The following is a 24,242-nucleotide window of genomic DNA, read 5'->3' as shown; positions in this document are numbered from 1 at the left end:
ATTTGTATACATAAAATCTTCTTAATGTCTTATCCAGAGATAAAAAATGTGGTTACAAATCAAATAATCAATCCACTTCACCTGACTCCAGAATCAAACTTCCAAAATCAAAGAAAATATACCCGTATGAGAGTTTCAGTTTTAAACAGATATGCTTGTTATTATTGTTATCATTATTACAGTGATTTCTTTGATGCATTTCAGATCCTGACAATAATATCAAAAGTTTTGAAACTCTTTTTAGTTTTTAAACTCGTTTCAAACAAAAGATCGATTCGAACTTTGTAGATTTAGCATAACATTTCGTAGAACTTTTCGATGTAAGATAATAACTAATTTACTTGTTCTTCTTTGTTTTAAAGACAAAGAAATAAAATAATAATAAAAAAGAAAATATTTGCAAAGTACAGAAAAGAGTTTGCTTGAAAGCTCGCAACTTAACTCGTCCTAGTTTGTAATTTAATTGTTCGGAATGATATTCTACTCATTCCGAGGAAAATACTTTAAACATTAATGCTGTTCTGCAATTACTTTAGGAAGTTAATGATATAGAGAGTTTTAGCTGCTGCTCTGTCTGAGTTTAAAGATACATGAGAGAAGCCACCACAGCATTATTACGTTTGCAAATGGAGTATATCCAGTTCCCAGTAGAAATAGGAAGCTAGACATACCTTGATTACAGCGAGAGCTCACGTGGACTTGTTTGTTTATTTTTGAATTTCGCGCAAAACTACACAAAAGTTATCTGCACTAGCCGTCTCTAATTTAGCAGTGTAAGGCTAGAAGGAAGGCAGCTAATCATCACCATCCACCGCCAACTCTTGGGCTACTCTTTTACCAATGAATAGTTGGATTGACCATCACTAACAAAGCCTTCTCGGTAAAAGGACGAGCATCTTTGGTGGGAAGGAGATTCGAACCCGCGACCCTCAAGTTACGAATCGAGTGCCTTAACCGCCTGGCCATGCCGGCCCTCGCGTAGGCTTCTGTACTTTTAATCATCCAATCACAGTTACAGATTCAAATACTAGCTATTACGGAGTCTGGTAATATGATTCAGGTTTAATATAATATTTAATATTTTTGATAAAGATTTTTATATTAATTTTTTATCTGCACTTATTATATTACACAGTCTTTTATTTTCCAACTTTCAAGAATATAAACAATATTAGAAATTGTAAGGAATCGATTTTTATTTATCTGGTTTTTGTTTGTTTTTTAGTTTTTGACGTGCAATTAATATTATATTTACATACACCAGTCGAGCAAACTTCTGAGTCAATCGTAATTTATCAGGTTATATATTTATATATTATAATTTCTATTAATATACCTTTTCTAGCTCTGAAGTGAAAATCCTGTCTGTTCGTTAGTTTTAAAATTTTGCGTGCATAGTTAAACATGAGGCACCTGTATATATCTGTCCCTAACTTTAAACTGATATAGTAGGAGGAAGGTACTATTCAGCAATCTCCAGTGCCACTTTTGGGCGTCTATTGTCTGACCACATAATGGAGTACGACCTAATCCTTACAGCGCACGTTCGATTTAGCATGAAACACGTTGCTGAAGGAAAAAGATCTGACCAGTAAGCGTTGGGCTTCAAAATCCATGCACGGTAAGAAATAGGCCACCTTCAACCGTAAGATGTTTCTGTATAACTAACTAAAAATAATTCTAAACATTATTACCGTTAGTGTAAACGTGTCAGCTCTAGAGATCTTTATACTAACACGTAGGACATCGAAACAATGATATCATGGAACAGTATACCTTGAAACAATGATATCATGGAACAGTATACCTTAAAGTTTCTTTTAAAATTTCAACATAACTTTTCTTCATAGCTAACGGACAACAATAAAAAACGAAAGAACTACCCTGTTTATAGTATTCTGTTATTTCTCGTGTTATGTGTTAGCCGTTTTTGCATATAAATTTCTCAACAAGTGGGTTTCTCGACATCACTGACAAGAGAACCTCGTTTCTTCTGGTTCCATAGATACTTATTGAAAACTAAGTACAGTTTTGAGAGCTCGTTTCATTTTTCTGTTTCTTTAAAGCACGCAATACATACTATCCAGTAAAAAAAATCAAAGATCTAAATAAACGTAAGTTGACACTAATGCAACACGTATATCAAAATATTTCCGATGGAATTACAGCGTTAAACCAAAGTAAAAATTAAATTTTGTAGATTTTTATATTTACTTGGTCGAAGTATATCAACATTAAGAAAGATTTTATATGTTGCTCAGATACAAGTATAAAAAATATGAGTATCGTTGAAAAACCTAAACTAAATGAATTGTACAAGAAAGCAAATAAAGAAATGAAAACGATTGAGGCTCACAAGAAAGAAACATGCTAGTTTCATTATCTGTCGCTAGATGACAGGGTAAGGTCTATATGTCACAGTATATAACGTTTAGTATAATTCAAAAACCTACGTAGAATTACGTTTTCTAAATCATCAAAAATATGTGAACATTTATTTATTTGTAAGCGTATACTTAAGTCGTATTGACTTTTTAAAAATCGTAATTCTTCATTAATAACACAACCATTCTCAAAGTTAAAAACAACTATCAATTTGTTTTCTTTCTTCTGTTTAAGGCTCGTTCGTGTTTGTTCAACAACAATTAAAATCGATGATTTTTTTAGCATCTCAAGCCATAAGCAGAGACAAAATGACATAATAGACGTTTTCTCTGTGTCGAAAGGTATTGGTTTTAAATCGCTTTCGTTTGGCGGTTTTTCGCGTTCATTTTGTATTACAGCTTCGCGACTCTTAAAGGGTGTGTGTGCGTCTTCTTATAGCAAAGCAACATTGTGCTATCTGCACCGAGGGAAATCGAAAGCCTGATTTTAGCGTTGTAAATCCGAAGAGCTACCGAAGTCCTAACGGGTGACGAGTCTTAACGAAGTATATATATAGTAGAGCTATTAGAAGAAATAGGAGATCTCATTTTCTTCACCTTTATATGGTGTCATAAGGCTACAAGATTAATCTCTGTTTAATGTCAAGTTCATACGTACTTTTAGTTTTGAAACTGTAATGATTCCTATGTGTTACTTGGAGATTACTCTTATTTAAACCTTCAGTATCTGCATGGCACAAAAAAGGTAACACATTTTAGTAGCCTAAAGGATGTAGAAAGAGTTTGTTCACTTCTGGAATAAATAAAGCAGCACCATAATACCATTTGAAATGCCATATGCATTATTTAAATATATATAATATAATATTAAGTAAATAATACAAACATTTGAGTGTTCCAGGTATTTCAACGGATAATAAATGAAATATGTATAATTATACATAAAATTACTGTTTATATATGAATGCTACCTGTGGTAGATTTGGACCAGAAGACCATAACAATTAATGCTGTTAGTCAAGATTAGTAGAAATAAACATCTTTCGTTAAGATAAACAAAACTAAACCAGAACAATAATCTAACTCAATATCAGTGTAGGTTAACTGATATTGAAGTCTGTAATATTTGTCTTTGATCAATTAGAAGTTAGTACACAATAAACGAACAAGCACAAGACTCGGTGGGTTTTTTTCTTAATAATTTTCGTTCTTTTGCACAGGCAAACTATTAATATTCAATAATGTCATAGCTGCTCTTTATGAATTTTTACAGTTAAAAATTACCCCTACTTAAAAATTTTGAGATCGTTCAAATTACAGCTGTTTATATTACACCAAAATTATGGCCACGTAATTATTTTCCCAGTGTGATTCAAATATGAAATTAAATCACCTGCTAATGCAGGGAAAAAATTGTTTATAAAAACATTGTGCTTCCTGTGGTGGCTCAGAGGTAAATATAACGGTTTATAACGTTAAATGTTGGGTTTAGATACCTGTTTTCGGCGGAATATGAACAGTCCATTATGCAGCTTTATGGGCCCAGCATGGCCAAGTGTGTTAAGGCGTTCGACTCGTAATCCGAGGGTCGCGGGTTCGAATCCCGGTCGCACCAAACGTGCTCACCCTTTCAGCTGTGGAGAGTTATAATGTGACGGTCAATCCCACTATTCGTTGGTAAGAGAGTAGCCCAAGAGTTGGCAGTGGGTTGTGATGACTAGTTGCCTTCCCTCTAGTCTTACACTGCTAAATTAGGGACGGCTAGCGCAGATAGCCCTCGTGTAGCTTTGTGCGAAATTAAAAAAACAACAACAAACAAACAATGTAGCTTTATGCTTAACAAAAAAAACCAAAACAAATGAATTTTCTTTAATCTCACGCGCAGACTTTTTACGTAGATTTTTCACGTTGGAAACATCGAGTTCTTAATTACCGAAAGAGAAAAACCTTCAACTTCTGTAATGGTTTTATGATATTATCATTATATAACCTGTAGATAAAAACAAAAAGGCTACGGAAATTTAGGAATAAGTATGTTAAGCAATATCTTAAGAAGAAAAACAACTTGTATTTTTTTATAAAGTTATCTAGTTAATGGAACACAAACACGTCTGTGCTGTAAATCATAGGAATTCACCACTCTGTACAATTCTGGATGTTGGTGTAAAGTTCGTATCACAAATCAGAAACAAGTAAATTCCACGACTAATCCGTGTTTGTTTAGGTGTATAACATACAAGTATAAATATAAACGTTGCCCGGCATGCCAAGTGGTTAAGGCGCTTGCCTAGTAATCTGAGGGTCGCGGATTCGAATCCTTATCGCACCAAACATGCTCAACCTTTCAGCTGCGGGGATGTTATAACGTGACGGTCAATGCCACTACACGTTGGTAAAAGAATAGCCCAAGAGTTGGCGGTGGGTGGTGATGACGAGCTGTTTTCCATCTAGTCTTACATTACGAAATTAGGAAAGGCTAGAGCAGATAGTCCTCGTGTAGCTTTGATCGAAATTCAAAAACAAACCTTTTGACGTATTATTTAATTGGACATTTATCCATGCGAATGCATGAAGTAAATGCATATAGTCTCTCGATTCTAGTGGCGTCATCTTTAACAAAAATAAAAAATTGGAACATAGATAAAACTACTTAATCTTTCACATAACTCAATTTCTATGGAAACAGAAAAATGTTAAATAGGTTTGGACATAGCGTTGACATCAACTGTAACTGCTATTTGATACGACAATGTTTGGAAAATATCGATGCATAATTTCAGTTTTTCTGTAGTGGTTTGATTAGTGTAACACCTGTAGTAGTTTGATTAGTGTAACACATGTAGTGGTTTGATAAGTGTAACACATGTAGTGGTTTGGTTAGTGTAACACCTGTAGTGGTTTGATTAGTGTAACACATGTAGTGGTTTGATAAGTGTAACACATGTAGTGGTTTGATAAGTGTAACACATGTAGTGGTTTGATTAGTGTAACACCTGTAGTGGTTTGATTAGTGTAGCACATGTAGTGGTTTGATAAGTGTAACACATGTAGTGGTTTGATTAGTGTAACACCTGTAGTGGTTTGATTAGTGTAACACATGTAGTGGTTTGATTAGTACAACACCTGTAGTGGTTTGATTAGTGCAACACATGTAATGGTTTGACTAGTGTAACACCTGTAGTGGTTTGATTAGTGTAACACCTGTAGTGGTTTGATTAGTGTAACACCTGTAATGGTTTGATTAGTGTAACACATGTAGTGGTTTGATTAGTGTAACATTTGTAGTAGTTTGATTGGTGTAACACATGTAGTGGTTTGATTATTGCAACACATGTAGTAGTTTGATTAGTGTAACACATGTAGTGGTTTGATAAGTGTAACACATGTAGTGGTTTGATTAGTGTAACACCTGTAGTGATTTGATTAGTGTAACACATGTAGTGGTTTGATAAGTGTAACACATGTAGTGGTTTGATAAGTGTAACACATGTAGTGGTTTGATTAGTGTAACACCTGTAGTGGTTTGATTAGTGTAGCACATGTAGTGGTTTGATAAGTGTAACACATGTAGTGGTTTGATTAGTGTAACACCTGTAGTGGTTTGATTAGTGTAACACATGTAGTGGTTTGATTAGTACAACACCTGTAGTGGTTTGATTAGTGCAACACATGTAATGGTTTGACTAGTGTAACACCTGTAGTGGTTTGATTAGTGTAACATCTGTAGTGGTTTGATTAGTGTAACACCTGTAATGGTTTGATTAGTGTAACACCTGTAATGGTTTGATTAGTGTAACACATGTAGTGGTTTGATTAGTGTAACACCTGTAGTAGTTTGATTAGTGTAACACATGTAGTGGTTTGATTAGTGCAACACATGTAATGGTTTGATTAGTGTAACACCTGTAGTGGTTTGATTAGTGTAACACCTGTAGTGGTTTGATTAATGTAACACATGTTCAGAGGATAGTTATGTATCACTTTGTGTTGTTTTAAATTCTTTCTTTTGTCTGTGTGTAGATTTAAAACTATTTGAAATAAGTTTATTTTATTGTTTATAATTTGGTCCAATAATCAGCCAACTGTAAACTACTGGACGATAACAGATATTTAGAGGTTGAGGGAATGTGAAGGTAATCCTACAGATTTAAGGGTAAGTTTTACCCTTCGGTCACAACTCAGCACCGGTACTGAATTGATTCGTGTTCATAAAAACACCAGTAAATTAAATACATAGTTTTTAGTATTATATAAAAGAGGCGATTTCCGGTTGACATAAAGTACATGTTAAAACCAGAATAGAAACACTTAACGTAATAGTCTATGATTTTCATCACAGAAAGAGTGAAAGAATTTTCTGTTGGAAAATAACATAATCACGTGATAATATTAATAAATTACTCAGATAATCTAGTAGCTAAAGAAACAAAAAGAGACCTACAATTTGTAAATTGTATATTTCTTTAAAAAACTAAAAAAACGTGAAAAAATATTTTTCATGTCGATTTTCAAATTTCATTGACAGCAAGTGATGCTAATATGAAATATTAATGTATATTTTAAATTGGGACAAACATTCAAATTTAATCAACGTGCTAAATACTGGTAACGACAAAAATACATGAAGTATTTATTGTATAAATAAATTGGTTGTTTGCAAGCAGTTAGGTGCGTTTAATTGACTGTTTCGATAAAACGTACAATATAAACTAATATTGAACATACTTTAGTAGTTAATGAACCTTTTAAGAATTAGCAACAATTATAGAAAACATGAATTAAGAACGAAAAGACTTTTAAAATAACTGATTTCTTTAGTGATACCGCGTGACATTACTATGTGGATACGTTATAAGAGTGACAGTCAATTACTTCGGATGAATATTGAGAGATAAAGTTCTGCTAACTGGCTGTTTAATAGTTCAAGATTAGAGATGGCTGGAGATTATCTTCGTAGCTTTACTATATATAGAAAGAGTATAAGTACGTCAACTCGCAATCAGCAAATCATCTGATAGATAATGTCATGTTTTTCAGGCTGATTCTTGGTTTCAGTTATGCCATTTAAACATTTTTGTAAACATTTTGACGACTAGATTTTTTACTTTAAATTTCTTTTTAAATTATATTAAGTAATTACCAACTGATTTTTAACTGTATTAGAAGATATAAAAACAAGGTGGTCAAAGAAAAATATTCATTTAAATTGCTCTTAATATCACGGATATAATCAATGATAATTCAGAGTTGTACCTTATCAGTAATCATATCAGAATTGAAACTTTTAGAACAGTTTGTTGAAGGAATTGAAGACAAGAAAGAAACCGAATAAATATCTAAATATTTGTACTCATGTTATACCAGCTTTTCTCAATTGAACTGTTTCCTGTATTAACGAATGTCTTGACTTTCTCGCAATAATATAACTCCAGGTTAAGATTAGTAAGTAATAATAAGTTCAATCTAAAAAACGCATGGTTGTATTTTCTTAGTTATTAAATTTTAAAATAGGAAGATAATTTTGGACAACTCTTTATTTTGCTCGTGTGTTATATCAAAACAACTTGCATTCGAAAATAAAATGTTTACATTTGTTAAATATCGAGACTAATTCAATCAGCTGTTCATGTATGAGAGTCTCAAAGTATCTTAGGTATCAAGTCCAGATAACGTTAAAAATTTAACATGATGCAATTTGTTTTACGCATCTAATGATATGTACTTAATTTAATAAAACACTGTGCTTATTACTTTATGTAATTATAATAATTAGTAACGTCCTGTATTCTGAAATACCACCAGATAATCAACATAAACTTATAATAAAATACCATATAACACATAAACCAACGACTATGTTTTCTTCAAGATTAATTGCGCAGATACCACTTTCTGATTATTAATCATACTTGATAAAAGTTTTAAGTTATTTTTTAAATTCAGTCAGTAAATATGGTTAAATCTGCGTGTTTTATAATTTGTTTACTCACTTGTTACAAAGCTTAATGAAGTTCCTACCTCAAGTTAAATAACTGTAATGTTTATTACAGTGTAAGTGTTTAAAACACTTACTTTTTCAAACTGTTCACGCTCTAATGTACGGGACCCGGCATGGCCAGGTGATTAGGGCGCTCAACTCGTAACCTGAAGGTCACGGGTTCGAAACCCTGTCGTTTCAAACATGCCTGCCCTCTTAGCCGTAGGGACGTTATAATATAACTATTCATTGGTCACTATTCATTGATAAAAGAGTAGCCTAAAAGTTGGCGGTGGGTGGTTATGACTAGCTGCCTTACCTCTAGTCTAACACTGCTAAATTAAGAACGGCTAGCGCAGATAGCCTTCGTGTGGTTTTGCGTGAAATTCAAAAACAAACTCTAATATGCTGATATTACATTGCTCAATAACTATTGAATCTACCACAGCCCCTCCCCGCTAGTACAGCGGTATGTCTATGGATTTACAACGCTAAAATAAGGGGTTAGATTTCCCTCGGAGGGCTCAGCAGACAGCTCAATATGGCTTTGCAATAACGAAACACACACACACACACACATCTACCACAGCACAATGAGGATAGCAAGTAGTGTTTATGTTTTCCATAAGTAAAATATATTCTAATCTATCTTTGTTATTATAACAACAGTGATCAACACAGTTACATATATTTGCTTTTATTATTTTTTTGTTATTATACTTTTATTATACAGGTTGCTTTGCATTGTTTGCTTAGCATATGACTTTAAAACTAACCTGAGTTACTAAACCTTGTGAAACACTATTAGGTTTAGGGTCGAAAATATTTTTAACAGCGAAGGTATTCAACTCGTGAAACAATGTATTATATTCTTTATAAGTACGAACATGAGAAAAATGGATTGTTGTCTAAATAGGTAACTTGTTCTTAGCGGAAGTTAAGATTAATTGAAATAACAAGAATATCCTGCATAATATCATTCAGAAATGATAAAGTAACAAAACTTGTTGTAACATGAAAATGCCATTTAACAAATAATATTTCAACGCGAACGATCGGCATTTAAAGTTAAATTTTGCAATTCGTGTACTTTTTTTTATTTCGAATGTCGAAGTTAACTGAAATCTAACTCTTGACTGAGTATTCTATTCAATAACCTATTTGTGGTGTCTAAAATGATAAGGAGTTTAAGGTACATTTTATCGCCTTCGATACGAGAACGATTTCTTCCCTCTGGAAAGGGAAAATTGAGATCAAGTGGCATGTGAAGTTATGGTATATTAGTTGGTTAAAGTAAGTCCATTTCGTCTCAATTTTTCACTTCTCCCAGAAATGTTTTATTTTATTTTTTTAGAACACTTTGGTACTCTTAACATTTCTTTAGCTAAAACACTTTGTTGCAAGAAAGTCTAACCGCTTGAGAGCTCGAAAATGTTATGAAGGGCTACCAGGTAACAAAGAAGCCTTTTAACCGAACTGAGAAAGATTGAGATGTGAAAAGACCTTGGAACATTTAAAACCATCTAGACTGTGATAATAGCTACTAACAGTTGCTTGGTAGACGTTTCGACCTTATATCAATATAATGCTACAGCGGCTAGTAAGTCATATTGAAACAGTAGGTTTCATAAAGAAAAGGTTTGAGTTTAATTTTGGTAAACCGTATGTGTAAAATTTGTATTTCAAGTAGTAACTGTCACTTTGTCGATCATTACGTAATGAATTTTTTTTATAATGGTCAGCCAATAATCACTGATATATATATATATTAAGGATGGTCTATAATTATAATATGCTTATAATACAGAATCATTTTGGAAATAATGTCATAACTCGTATAGCTGAAAAGCAAAGTAATGCATTGAAATAGATATATTCAATGTATATTCTGTGTAGTTGTACAAGCCAAGTTGTTGCTAATGTCTATAATAATTGTTTATAGAGTAACATTGATTTCCAAGTAGATTATCTGAAATAAATGTTTTAATTTCCGAAGAGGAAGCTAATTATATACATGAAAAAAAGATATAAATCGTGCGTTGCATGTTGACAAGAGTGTTTGTGTTTTTCTTATAGCAAAGCCACATCAGGCTATCTGCTGAGCCAACTGAGGGGAATCGAACCGCTAATTTTAGCGTTATAACTCCATATACTTACTGCTGTACTAGGGGGGTATATTGACAAGAAATACAGAATTTGTTGCTGGGAGAGGTACTCAGAGAAGTAAACGGAACATAGTGGCTGGGGCATATCGTCTTTCTATTAGACTAGGCCTTTATATTAAAGCTTCAATCAAGAAATATTAAATCCACAAAGATTAACGTTCTATAATGCAAAATTAAAATATTTATTTAAACCGATCGACGGTTGTAAAAGTCACTCTACATGCGTCATTGTGGGTTTACGTCATTTTTATGGTTCTTGTAGAAGATGTGAAACCACATTAACATACATACAGTGACTTTTACAACGTTGTTCGTTTGTGGATTTTGATGTTTTAAATACATACAAAAATTCCTTGAATGTTAACCTTTTAATATTACAACAGTCATGAATTTAATTAAATTCGTATTAGAGGCAAAGGGGGCGCTGAGGACCATAATGGCTAATGCATAAGTTAATTATCCAACCAACATGCCCAGATACAGCTAATAAAAATAATTCCAAATAATAAAAAACACAGCTAAATTGGGGACCGAAAAATGATGACTGTGGGATTTGAAATTTTAATTCATAATATTGTCATATTCCATGTATCGTCATCATAATAACACTTTAGGTAAAACAAGTTAGAATATACGACAATGTTAAATATGGAATTTCATCAACATACATAAACAATTTTAAACCAATGTGTAACCCATTGAGCAGTATATTGTCTAAGCGCTTGTTAGTTTTTTTAATATTGTATCTTAGACTCAATACATACAATATTTGTGGGAAACTGAACTTCAGCGATAAGTTTTACTGATCAAGCCCACTAATATGTTTTAGTTTGGCCATTTGTTTCTGTAATTCTTCTTACGAATCGGAAGTCAACTGTCCACTTCTGGCTACAAGGAATGGTTGTTGATTTTGATGTTAGATGTTATTGACTTCAGCTTGTCCATCTTCTATTTTTTATAGTCCAAAGTTTCATCTTATTAAGTGTGTGGAGACTGCGAATGAGGTTAGTTTTGACAGAAGATGTATACTTCCCAGTAATTTCGAAAAACTTTTCTCAGTAAAACGTTTTACAATTTACGTTCTGTAATCTGTGCTTTTGTTTTTATTTACCTCTCCCATGATGGTAGCGTTCTTCGTTTTCGACCTGCCTATTCTATTAAAACTTATAATGATTTAGAAGGTATGGACGCCTTGTTTCATTTCATACAATTTTATTTAGAAGTTGAAATTAACAAATCTATTTTGTTATTTATATTATATAAAGCAAATTAGGATTGAAAGATACTGTACTATTGAAAGACAGAATATCGATATTTCTGCTGGACTTTATCCTAAAATTTACAAGAGATGTGATTTTTCCAAACTAACCTAATTGATTAAAGGAAACAGTCCGATTTTCATTCAAACAAAGAGGATAGTAAGTAACGTAAAAATAAGTTGGAATAAACACAGCGCGAAACGTGTGCTTCTCCCAACGGAGCTAATTTTCTACCCAACCGAGGCGGCTGTTAAAGAATATGGTTGATGAGACACATGCTCTGTTCATTGTTAAAATTTGTTATTAGAAGAGAGAAACACGAACTGTTGTTAGATAAACAATGCCAATTTTCTCTAAGTTTTTTAATGGAAGCTAGCTTTGGAATTTCAGAAATAAAAACAACAACAAAAACGGTTATCTCGAAAGTACATCCCCAAATTCTGATTGGATCAGAAACGACTTACGATTTTGCACATATATTTTATATAGAATTGCGAAGTTTTATTCTATAACTTTCAGGCTTTTGCACTCTAGATCTAATATATGAAATAACGATAGAGCATGCGTTTCTCGGTTGTATTGTTCTAGTAATATCTGTAATGGTGATTAATTATGAGATGTGAATAGTTTAAATATGACAAATATGTTTTAACTCTTTAAGATGCATTGAATTTTACTGAATATAACCAAATACAGCAGTTCTCAAGAATATAGGCAAAACAACTAGTAGAAATAGGTTTTTCACCTACAGATTATATTAACTTAATCTCTGACCAATGAATGTGGTCGACAATGTACCTCAAATGTATAAATACAGTCTTATTGTATCTTTGTTCAGAATTAAGCCTAAGGCTACTACAAGGGGCTATTTTTGCTCTGCCCACCGGTATCGAAGCTCGGTTTCTAGCCGTGTGAGTCCACAGATGTACTGCTATGCCACTGGAAGTAAATACTTAGTCTTCAACGACTTCATCCACCGAGTGTGTGTTTTCTTACATTAAAGCCACATCGGGCTATCTGCTGAGTCCACCGAGTGCTTGTTTTCTTTGAATAACACAAATAACTTGTTAATCATTTGAGTAAGTAATTAAAAATAAACCATTAACCATAAATTAAACTAATATTTTATACACTCTGGGTAAGGATGAATATCATATACACCATTCTATGAATAGTTGTTTTATATAATAATGAACGGTTTAGTGAGTGTATAGGGTGTAGCAAGCAATTTGGTTAAACTTGATGAAAGAATTAAGATACTATACATAACACTAAATTGGAAGGACATTGACAGTTCCCGTGTAGTGGGTAGTTCACATATTGTTTATTTTTAGCTAAGAGAGGAGTTACCTGTTCAACTCTCTCCAATGTGCCCTATGTAGGTATCAGACCCTAATTGTAGCGTTATCAACTCTCTAAGCTTACGGCTGAGTAAACAGACGCTAGTTATTACAAATATGAACTTCATTCATTCGTGATATTAAAATATTGGCTATGTAAATAACAATAATACATTCAAAGGTTACTCTAGTATCAGATGAAGAAATGATTAAATACTTTAGAGAACAACACAGTTCTTTTTTATTGCTTCAACGAAATACATTGTTTTCCTTATTATGGTCTCTCTCTTACAGAATAATGTTGTTATATTCCGTAAATGTTTTAGTGTTCATAACATTATAGTGGTCTCTAAGTACTTGTAGGAATTTTCTTTCTATTGTTTTTGGAGATGTCAAAGAAACTTTTCAAGTCCATTCAATATAACCTATTTTGTATATCTACAACATTGAGAGCGTAGCTTTCTCAGCAAGGATTTTCATCTGCATGTTGAACAGTAAAGAAGAGATGTTTTAACTTTGAAATGATTCAGTCAAAGTTCTACAAAATAGGAAAATCATACGCATTATTTTTTGACACTTGTGTACAATGTTAAAACGATAAATATCACACAAATTTTAAAGTAGCTACAAAATTAAAACCATTTTAATTATGATCAATCTATGACCACAAAAATATGACGTTGCAAAGTTGAAATATATATATATCCGACATTTTAGTGGTCATAGATTGATCTTATTTAAAATGGTTTTAACTGTATACTTATGTTAACGTTGTGTGTTATTTGTTATTTTAAGCCACACATGTATTATTGTAAGCGGGTTCGAAAACTGGACTATGAGACAATATTATACACAACAGTTGTGAGACTTCCTATAAAAGCAAATTTCATACCTGTAGCATTTCTTTAAATAGCGAAATTAATTTTATTTACGTAAATGGTACTGTAGAGCTACTGGATAACTAACACTGTTGTGTAACAAAAAACAAAGTCAAAATAAAATAAGAAAAGCCACATTTCTCGTCATCGCTCGCTTGATGAAGCAAAGCGAAATCCAGCTACATTAAAACCTCAGGTCGTGGTTATTGTTAATATTTTAACCTTTATAGGCTATAAGAGTTGCAACGGTCTAATGTCGATATTATTTTAAGTTATGATTCATCTTTGAAAGAGCGTTTTTGAACAAACGTGAGAGAGGAACAAACATCAATAATGAGATAAATATCTTCAACAAAAAACTATGAATTTTATGCTTTATGTTTCTACACCATGCGGGGTAATCTGCTATAAAATTAATATTATACAAAACACATTCATAAAATGTTCATTTATTTATTAGTTTTACTATTTTTTTGTAAATTTATTTGAAAATCATAGGAATATAAAAAAGGTTATATTTGATCTTTCTTATTGGTTTGTACCTGTAAACGTGATGAATTAAGTGTTATTTGAATAGGTAATATTGTGACACCAACTATTAAGTAACTCGATATTGCATGAGGGTTATCATAATTTAAGTTATAAGTATAATTTGGTTGGGAATAATATTAAAAGTGTCATGAAAGATTTGTGTAATGACTGACCAGTCTCTTAAACCATCCAAGCAGTATGCTGTTGCTAGTGGAAGGAAAAATAGAATTTTAGATTGTATTTACAGAAATACTGAATATAAGTCTAAAAAGGTTATAATTTCATTCTATAAGTCACTGTTTAGGCCACGTTCAGACTATTATGTTCAATTTTGATCTTCTTATCTTGGAAAAAAAAAGGAATTGTTAGAAAGAACTCAGAGGATAGTTTTATAAAGAGAGGTTAAAATCTTTAAAAATGTTTTGCCTTGAAAAAAGAAAGGTTATAGGGGATTTGACTAAAGTGATCAAGATTGTAAAAAATAATGTTCGTGTGTCAACATTTTTCATACTTAACAGCAATAAATTTAGAACTGGGGGGACACAAATAAAGATTTATATCAGACGGAAACCGTCTTCAGCTAAAAGAATTTTATTTTTCAAAAAGGTAGATGGTCTATGGAATGGATTGTCTTCGGATGTTGATGAGGAAATAAATTTGAGTAAATGTAAAAGAAAGCTGAATAGATATATAAATGATAAAAACTGGCTTTAATTTAAAATATATATACTTAATAGTTTTAGTTTGAGTCAGAGGATAGGACAGCTAAGGTCCCTTGTTGTTATGTTGAATTAGAAAACAATTACCAATAACTTTACTTGGCTATCATTGCTTATAAATGATTGAGTGAATTACTATGGTTAATTCTGTTACGTACGTTTCTTTGGTCGTGAAATATATAATCGTAGAGACTATAAGAGTCTGAGAAAATACCGCGCTAATGGTCAGACGACCTGTCCTCTGAATGCTGCCGTGCACGATGTTCATTGAAAAAGAAATCTTTAACGGTCCACTTAACCAGATTATTTTTAAAATTATTATTAGCAATATTAAGTCTTTTCGTATCTGTACAATCGTATCTGCAGGAAAACAAGCAGATAAAAGAGATAGGTAGAAAGAGTTAGAGGAGCCTAACAAAAAATGGCTCATAACATGTGACTTTAACGATCAGGGTAATTTGGAAACATAGCTAACAGTTTGAAACATGTTACACGGCGTTCTTTCACATACACGACAGTGCTTTTATACACTGCAGTCGTAATCAATACTTCCACTTACATTTTGCATTGCCCGAAACCTTTGTGCTCAGTTTCCGTGTCCATAGTAACCAAAATACAAATATCAACAAAACACATTCTATCTTGCAAAAACACACTGCTAACATTTTATATCGACGCTGTAATTTTTACAATCACCGTATTTATGTGTCGCTGGTCTTTACTGTAAATCTAAAAACACACGTGGACTCCTAAATGTGAAAGCGTGTGTATCTTGAAAGTGATTTGTATTGATTTGTATCTTGTTACTTAAGTGTTTCGTTTTTACAATTATGTTATAGAGGTCCTCGTCTTCATCTAGCAGAATTAGGTTTAACATTTTTTTTTTCTGGTGTAGACTGGATGCTTACGAGACTGTTATTGAGTTTATATAGCCTAAAGACGAATTTATCTTTGTTGTAGACTCACTCAAACACACCAGCTAGATTTATAGGGTGTTTGTGCATTAAAACGCTGTTAAATGACTATAATTTACATAAACAGACACACGTACTTAATTTAATTTGTTTTGAATTTCGCGCAAAACTACACGAGCGCTATCAGCATAGTCGTCTCTAATTTAGCAGCGTAAGACAGAGAGAAGGCAGCTCGTCATCATCACCCATCGCCATCGCTTGGTCTACTCTTTTACCAACGAATAGTAGTATTGACTGTCATATTATAACACTCCACCGCATGTTTGGTGTGATCGGTATTGTAACCCGCGAACCCCAAATTATAAGTCGAATGTCTTAACCATGGCGGGCCTGCATGTACATCTTAATATATATAGATATTCAATAATTTTTACAGAAAAAAACCTATTTGTATGCATATTAAGGGTAAAAACAACTCATCCTACATGATTTAATAAAACAAATAGATAAAGGACTTCCATCACAGAAAAAAAAAAAAACTAGAAAAGTGTTGTGCACCGTACATTCGTTTGTCACAGAAATGTTAACTGTAAAATGGTTGAAAAACAAACAAACAAACAAAGGCTTAATGTGTGTCATGTCTGTATAGTCAGTAATGTGATATCTAATAAATGTAGGGCATTCAAACCTGATGCATTAATAATTCACGACGTTTCGTTTTTTAAGTGTGCCGCGGCCCGGCATGGCCAAGCGAGTTAAGGCATGCGACTCGTAATCTCAGGGTCGCAGATTCGCATCCCCGTCGCGCCAAACATGCTCGCCCTTTCAGCTGTGGGGGCGTTATAATGTTACGATCAATCCCACTATTCGTTGGTAAAAAAGTAGCCCAAGAGTTGGCGGTGGGTGGCGATGACTAGCTGCCTTCCCTCTAGTCTTACACTGCTAAATTAGGGACGGCTAGCACAGATGGCCTTCGAGTAGCTTTGTGCGAAATTCAAAAAAACAAACAAACTTTAAGTGTGCCAGGATTTCTCTTGAGTATTTTCATCTTGAACTTAACGTTTGAAATACGACTGTTTCATATGACCAATTAAAATAAAAGATTTTATAACCAGTTACGTAAATCTCTATATCATGTTACGATTAAAATTCGTCTCAGCAAACTATTTTTTTAGCTAAGCCTTTAAATTCTTTGTCATAACAAAAGCCTTCTTTGCATTTTTCTCTTAGTAACTTTTGTTATATATTAAAGTCGTACAAATCTGTAGTGATGTAAGTATAAAAATAATTGTTTAACTGACTCTTTCTGTCTTTAATAATTTCGTGAACTTAATTTCAAAGTAACATGAACCAAGTTTTTACCTATTACTTTTCCCGTTAACTAATTCTATATTATTCACAGACGTGTGAATTTCCATTAAACTTGCAATTGAGTTGATTTCAAAAATTGACTCTCGAAATAATTCGGAGAACTGGGAATTAGGAATTTACAACAGGTAAAGTTATTACCAATGTAGAAGTTAGTAAACAGGTTAAATTATCTTTAGCTTAGTTTTACAATTTTTTTAGAGGGCAAAGAGTAGCTTGTCAAGCTACAATTCGAAAGGTCCAGGGTTCGAGGTGTAATGTTGCTAAACATGCTTTACACTTTTAGATTGGCCCGGCATGGCCAAGCACGTTAAGACGTGCGACTCGTAATCTGAGGGTCGCAGGTTCGCATCCCCGTCGCGCCAAACATGCTCGCCCTTTCAGCCGTGGGGTCGTTATAATGTGACGATCAATCCCACTATTCGTTGGTAAAAGAGTAGCCCAATAGTTGGCGGTGGGTGGTGATGACTAGCTGCCTTTCCTCTAGTCTTACACTGCTAAATTAGGGACGGCTAGCACAGATAGCCCTCGAGTAGCTTTGTGCGAAATTCAAAAAACAAACAAACAAACAAACACTTTTAGATGTGGGCACGCTACAAAAGTAACAGAGGATTTTTCACTTTCATTCAAAAGTGACTACCAAAGCCCTTGTTGCGGTGGACACTGCTACATGAGTGTTTACCATCTGATCAGTAGTAGTTCAAAATTAGTTATAACTGATTCCTATGAGCGTATGATCAGTCCATTTGGCTCATGTGCCCATCAGGCTGAAAATCCAAATCCTGATTCTTAAATATTGCAAAATTTTATTTTTATATTTTGTTGAAGTTAATATCTTTCCTTAACTAACTCTTTATCTCCTTTATGGTCAGAAAATGTTTTATCAAATGAATTATCGTTAAAGTGGGTCATATGTTAACAGACTCCATACATCTCCCAGTGTCAGAGAAGTTTTTATATTAATATGTGACCGAAATGGATCTCAGAAACACGTCTGTTCTTTAAATATCTTATAGTCACATGAATTTAATTGATGTTGTACTGAACTCAGTTAAACAAACATACCATTCAGTAGTTACTGATTCATTTCCTCTATAATCACTTGATTATACAAAGCTAGAGCAAATATGGATCCTAACAAATACTTCTTTCTTAAACTGACGCTTAAAATTCTTTAACACGATGATTACTTATGTTGATATTTAGATTGTTTATTACAATTGCCGCCATTTTTCTAAAACTAAAAATAATTGAATAGATCAACCAAATTGTTGTGCCTGTTGTTCTTACGGTTGAAACTATTCATATATTATACATTCAGGAGGTTTAATTTTAACTGTGTTCAAAAAAATTAGAAAACACAATTAATAATACACAAACTGTAACAGAAAGTTTGGAGATTTGACCAGTGGGAGAGCAAATGATAATAAATGCAGATAACGATAGAATTGTTAAGAACAGATGCGTATGACTCGGGTTTAATAAACATTCGAGCGTGTTTCCGAGTTCGATCTCAAAATGTTATTATATACCTATTACAGAAAATACGCGATTTTCTTTGAGCTTGTAAATGTTCTGTGCTACATATTACTGTATATATACAAAACCCAAGTTAAAAGTAGCACTACACCAACAAAACACAGCACACAAGTACCCACGATAGTACTAGTTTTACCATTCCAAATCAGTGAAATGTCGATTAAAGATATATTCTTCGTATAGGAATACACCAAGATTTAACAAACAGATAAAGTGAGAGATGTAATTTAGAATAATACTTGTTTTTGAATTTGGCACAAAACTAGACGAGGATCATCTGCGTTAGTCGTCCCTAATTTAATAGTGTTGGGTTACTCTTTTACCAACAAGTAGCAGGATTAACTGCTCCCAATCCCCGAATGAGAAAAAAAAACTAGTACCTTTAGTATGAAATGGATTCGAACCTGTAATCGTCAGATTAGGAGTCGTGCTTCTTAACATTGGCCGTGCCACGTGCTATAATAAGAACAACAAGAGAAATGTAACACTTCTAAAGTACTAACTAAAACTAGTTGTAATAGATAGAGAGAAATAACTAAACTGCGCAAAGACAAGTGAAATTTGATAATTCAGAGTTACTTATAGAAAAGTAGGTTTCATATCAAGAGCACCGAATGAAAGTTATGCCTTCGAATTCTTATGCATAAATAAATAAGAATATATTAATTTAAAAGCTGAACCACTGTCACATGAACACTGACCTCATCTGGTAGACATTTACTCTGTTTATTATTGTAAGTATTATAGCATATTGACAAACTTTTTCGTCCGTTAAAGAAGTTAGTAAAATAACAGTGATTAAAGTTTTAGGCATTTGCTAAGTCACGCAGCTTTATATTCCGTAGTTATTCTAAATAACATTATACATCTCTTTTCATATAAATTATTCTGATCTTTAATAAAAGCAGTGAACTACACATTTGCACGCAATTTTAAGATTACCCTTTCTCACGCTACTAGCCACCTAGTGGTAATTAATTACCCTAATGTACTTGGGGAAAAAGGGAAAAAGGTTAATGTCTTGAACGTTAACAGCATGATTGTGATTCACTCTATATGCTCATTATTATCTGTTCTGAGTTTAACACACTTCGGTTAACAGAATAACATAATGAAGCAGAAAACGAAAGACAAGTGTTTCTTTATTTTGTAAGTTCCTTTTATAGATAATTCATTCAGAAGGTATGTCGAGCTTCGTGTTTGAGGAACACATATTTATATCATAATCATATCTATATCCATGAACCATAAAATTAATTCACAGAAATATTACATATTATAACCGTTAATTCTCTCACACATATGTTTATTTCGCGTAATATGTATTAATAAAGTAGTACATAACATGAATTGCATTTAAATATGCGTGTGGTCACATCAAGTTTGTAAGGAATAAAATAGTCAGGAGTGATTGTTGTTATTTTAACAAAGATCAAAAGATCTTGCATATGTCCCAACAGATGTAAATGTACCAGCGGTGCATCAGTCGTTTGAAATGTTGCACACACATCTCAGTATTAGAGGTCATGTTTCTAAATTACTGGTTCTATTCTATGATATTCTATGTGTTGAATGTAGCAAGGCACAATGTTGTTTGTTTGTTTTTGAATTTCACGCAAAGCTACTCGAGGGCTATCTGCGCTAGCCGTTCCTAATTTAGTAGTGTAAGACTAGAGGGAAGGCAGCTAGTCATCACCACCCACCGCCAACTCTTAGGCTACTCTTTTACCAACAAATAGTGGTATTGACCGTCACATTATAACGCCCCCCACGGCTGAAAGGGCGAGCATGTTTGGTGCGACGGGGATGCAAACCCGCGACCCTCAGATTACGAGTCGCACGCCTTAACCCACCTGGCCATGCCGTGTCTGACACAATATTAACAATGTTACTTACAATTAAGTCTGTTTTTTTCTTGATTAGCATATGTTGATATTTATCAGTATTTTCTTCTATAGTTACGTATAACCTATGCACTTGCTATAGAGAATTTCATTAACTCAACATCCTTTTGTTTTGCAAATATCCAATATTGTTCTATAAGAAAACTTAAAGCTATATGGATTTTAAATTCATTATGACAAGAAACCCATTAAAGTAAAAATGTATTCTAAAGAAGGCTGGTATGGGTATTGGAACTTTAATTAAAATAAAGTATAGAATAACGTTTCGACCTTCTTATATCATCTTCAGGTTAACAAATGATTTGAAATTGCTCTCGGTAATGGTAAAGAAATAAAGTATAATAAAATAATAAATAATATTTTTAAATTTGTAAACAATTAAATAATTATTTGTATTTTCTATTTACGGCATAGTTGCCAATGTTATATGCCGCTTTCCCTAATTTTGAACTACTGACTAGGGAAAAGGCAACCCGTCAGCAACTCCCCTATCATCCATTATTTACGCTAAGGGATGTACTATCAATCGTATAACGTACCCACACTTTAAAGGCCAACGTTTACCTTTTAAAAAATGAAACAGATACTATTTAGCCAAGTACCAATAAATACTTGATGTATTTGAAAACGCATACTTATGATTATTCTTCTCGGCATGGAAAACAATTATATTAGTGTAACAATGCTCCGCATTATTTTACTATCATTTGAAGTATAACTGGAGGACTGTAACATTTTCAATACTTGTATGCTACTTAATTGAAGAAAAAAATCTACTGTGACATAAGCCTCCATTTTTAAAGATAACTTACAAAGGTCAAAATAGTGATTAAATTTTTAATTCACGATAGTTTTGAGGTGGAAATAGAAGAAGATAAAAATGTCACATTTATTAAAGTAGTTGCTAATCGGCTTTAGTGAATGATTCACATGATTTTTTAAAACCATTTTATTGTAAAACATAGACAAGCATTTTCTAGTCCCAGTAAAATGGATTGTTAATTGTTAACTGTAACATATTTTTTCTAACCATTTCACGTGATTCAAAACGAGCAAATCCAAGATCTTAAAAATTGTAACAACATAAATACCGTTTAGAAATAATTTTCTTTCCTAACACAGTTTTTTTTCAGAAAAAGTATTAACTATTATTACTTTTATGTTCATAAGGTATTATAACTAGTGCAGCAAACTTTTTGTTAAAAATCGTTTTCTCGATACTGTAAAAATGGTTTATGAAAACATTAAACTAATAAGTATGAAGAAACATATATGGCAGCTGAGTGTGTTGTGATAAAAGAAATTTGAATGAATATCACTTTGTCACAGTCTTATCGTCACATCTGGTCGTACTCTGTACTTGTAAAGTAAGTTCTACTTCAAAGGCTCCGCCGTAATACTGTCACCTCCAAAGCATACCCTTTTCTTGTTTGCTTTCTATAGCGAGTTAGAGCATGAAACCATATTTTTCAGTATCTGTTTCAATATCCTGATCACAATAGAAGATGATTTTGCCTACATATGAAATGGCGCAAATATGTGTTTTATTATCCACTTGCTTGAGATATGAAACAGTTGAATGGATATGTCGTGGAAGCAACTGTGTGATTTATGTTGTTTTTTTCCTGATGAACTTTCTTCTTGATTATATTCAATACTGTTGTCTGGATCATGTGGACGGCTTTTTCACTGATCCTTTTTGTTCGTGGATTTTGACCTTGATGGACTTATCACAGGTCTTCTCCTGGGTAATACTGATACCCCAACTTCATTCATATTTGTTTGTTTGTTTTACAATGCTATTAAATACAAGGGATATCCTCATCCTTGAAATACTAAACGCCTGACCTGAATACATCTTTATGGTCTCAGCATATGAATATTTTACGTTTAACAGGGCTGTCACATATAGTTTACAAAAACAGTTAATTTTAGGTGACAACATAATATCTCGAAAATATCACACCATGTTAAAATATTGTTCTAAACACAAATTTTCAACGCAGTTGTCACATGACTTACTGATTAACATATTGAAAACCGTTTTAATATAACATACTCCTCTCTCTGCATAACAATGTATATATATGTTATTTAACAGGCAAAAGTCAATGTTATTTTGCAATAAAGCGATCGTCTAAAAGTTAATTTGTTGTTTAAAAACATTAGATATAGTTTTAGTTTATGACTATTTAAATATATTTTCATTTTTCTTTATTAGAATGAAATATTGCACACATGTCTTTTTGATAAACCTTTTTTTTAATTCTATAAAGCTCCTTTGGATTGTCCTTTAAGATGGGAACAATTGCAATATACTTTTCAAAGTCTATCCAGTACGTTGACTACTGTGGTGTTAAATACATAGAAGTCTGTACAATACTGTTTAAAAGCATAACGTTTACAGTGTAATGTTGGTTCAAACGAAACAAAGTACACAAGACTGCGACTGCCGATGTGCCGTGTGGTTTAAATAGGAGATATCTTGAATTAAAATTACTTTTAAAATACTTAGAAAAAGAAATAAAACAACCAATTGCTGTAAAAGAACAGGGAGAACTTACCGCATTTCTCCAGAATACCACATACAATCGACGTAATCACTCGATGATTCTCCCTTCTCGTCGTCATTCCGTCGCCACTGTTTATCATCCCTCTTAATTACCATCCAAATGAGATTAGGAGCCTTCTCTACCCAGTAATGGTTTCGGGCTACTACATGTGGCCTATTATTACATGCCGAACTTGGTGATGAGCCTAAAGCGAGCACCCTTTTCCTTCCCCCGTGGAAACCTTGTGTTTCCCTTTAAAGTTTTTTTATATTGTAACATAGGGCCATGATAATAATCTACAAAACTTATAAATTCAACTTGATATTTTTGTAATCTATTCTTCTTTTCTTTGTTTTAAAAATTATGCGTGTCGAAAATGTTTTAGGAAATCATATATCACGAGCCATACATTTAAAGCTCAAAATACCTTCCTTATAAAAGGAAAAAATCTGCTGTTAGGTAGTTAAGCTTTTAAAATAGGCATTAATATATTTCCATTTAAACTTGATGAAATAAATATTTAGTTCCTGAACATATTCTGTTGACAAAATTAAACATGATAAAGATAAACACGCATGTTGAAAATACTTAGAGAAAGTTGAAAAAGATACTTAAACAAAAATATAAACATGTGTTTATTGTATATGTTATAATTTGTTAAGTTCATTTAGCAACGACATTGTTGGCAAAGCTGGGCAAAAGACTACTTGAC

The 24,242-nt window shown here is 32.8% G+C and overlaps 1 long non-coding RNA gene across 1 annotated transcript; it reads right to left on the bottom strand.

Moving 5' to 3' along the window:
• Nucleotides 1-12,512: 12,512 nt before the first annotated feature.
• LOC143224109 (uncharacterized) lies at nt 12,513-23,842 on the bottom strand. The gene is made up of 3 exons (XR_013013217.1): nt 23,543-23,842; nt 19,455-19,530; nt 12,513-12,829 (listed from the first exon to the last, which is right to left on the bottom strand). It is a non-coding gene; the product is annotated as an uncharacterized LOC143224109 (long non-coding RNA).
• Nucleotides 23,843-24,242: the final 400 nt, after the last annotated feature.

This window comes from Tachypleus tridentatus, chromosome 8, assembly GCF_004210375.1.
Source record: "Tachypleus tridentatus isolate NWPU-2018 chromosome 8, ASM421037v1, whole genome shotgun sequence".
NCBI lineage: Eukaryota > Metazoa > Arthropoda > Merostomata > Xiphosura > Limulidae > Tachypleus > Tachypleus tridentatus.
Note: the sequence above shows the minus strand (reverse complement) of the source record. Positions and strands in the feature narration are given on the sequence as shown.